The following is a 1,863-nucleotide window of genomic DNA, read 5'->3' on the forward strand; positions in this document are numbered from 1 at the left end:
AAAAGAGCCATCTTGCTACATTGCATTATGGTGGGAGGAGAGATCAAGGTTCATAAACTCATTGCTGAACAGATACAAGAGTTTAGTGAAAAAAGTGACCATGACTCCTGGCTCCACTTCCCTAGCACCATCATTAGACTATGCATCGATGCCCAAGTACCACTTGAAGATGAAAGGCCTAATTGGCTATATCCTGGAATGGCCATAACTGCTCACAGAATGACTCTTGGCCCAGCTCCCCCAAGACATACAAAAAGAAGAAATGAAGAAGGGCAACAAGCAGAAGAGGAGCAAGAAGGAGAAGAAGGAGAAGAAGGAGAAGAAGAGCAAGAAGAGCAAGGGATTCCAGAAAGAAGGCAACAAGTTCCCAGAGACCCCATGGACATGAGCAGAATGCAGGAAATCATGGAAGGATTATCTCAACAATACATGAGGTCTCAGGAGAGGCAAGAGGACTTCCACCTAAAGATGATGGACATGCAAAGAAATTTTGAATCAAGATTCCTGGATCTGCAAAGGGAACAAAATTTACAATTACAGGAATCCCTCAGCCACATCTGCCAACACCAAGATGCCAATATGTTGGCACTCAAGGAAGCCACCACTCTGCAGAATGCGAGATACTCAGTTCAAGCTGATTACAACATCAGCTCTCAAATCAAGCTGAACTACATAGGGGAACATCTACACAAGATGGACCCAGCATTCCCAGCTTTTGATGAGTATTTCAAAGGGAGGAAGGAAGGAGAAATAAACAAGGCAATGGTCCTTGAAAAAGGAGTGGAAGAAACAATGAAAAAGGCTGGATTCTGGAAAAAGCTCATGAGAAAAGACAAAGGAAGTACAAGTGGTCAAAAAGAGGTAAGAAGAAGAAGAAGCAGGATCCCAAGAATCAAGAAGAACCAAGCAATAAATGAGAGGTGGTCCCGTTCCTTAACAATCAAATGATAGTTGTGAATTGTCTTTATGAGCTTTGTTTCATTTTAAGTCATTTAAGTTTAAGTGAAGTTTTTAGTATGTTTGTCTGTTTATTGCTTTGAATAAAGTGAATGCCTAGATGTTGGGATATAACTTCACCTTCTTAAACAAATGCTTGCCATGCTTGTTCTGTTTCCAAAAATAAAAGAAAAGTTTGAACAAAAGTGACTTGGCACAATTAGTGACAAATCAAGTAGAATTAAGTGGTGGTATGCATGCTTGATTGTTTAGTTAGCTCACTGGAAATTTAGTGTAGAATCATCATTTTTGTGTAGAAGTTGAATACTGTCTATGGATCTTGATGAATAAATGTCTTTGGCCATGAGAAAGAAAGAAAAAGAAAAAGAAAAAGCCCCTAAAAAAAAGGGGCAACCAAAAAAAAAAAAATTGAGAAAATAAGCTAGGCACCAATGGTTTGAACTTCTGAGACATATGCCTGTGGTGTTTATGTACTAGGATCTGCTTGGATGAATAGGTTTTGTGGAGTGTTTCAACACTTGGTAACTTGGGTTAACTAACCCGGGATTATCAACCAAAAGTCCATTATCAAGAGCAACCTAGCTACAAAACATTTAGTTACACAAAGAGGTGCTGGGCATCAATGTCTCAAGAAGAAATGTGAACTAAAATGCCTGTAGTGGATATGTGTAATGCACTGATAAGAAAAAGAAAATTGCCAAAGGCTTGTGCTACACATGACACTGAGCAAACAAGGAGCAAAGAGCTCTAAGAAAAAGAAAAATAAAGAAAGGAAAATGTGCCAAAGACATAAGAATAACAAGAGGCCATAGCAGTGTTTGATGGATGCAATGAAAAAGTGATAATCCTACTTGATAAGTATGAAAAAGTGATGCTGCAACTTTCTGCATAAAACCCTTCTGATGA

This window comes from Arachis duranensis, chromosome 3 (genome assembly GCF_000817695.3).
Source record: "Arachis duranensis cultivar V14167 chromosome 3, aradu.V14167.gnm2.J7QH, whole genome shotgun sequence".
Taxonomy (NCBI): domain Eukaryota; kingdom Viridiplantae; phylum Streptophyta; class Magnoliopsida; order Fabales; family Fabaceae; genus Arachis; species Arachis duranensis.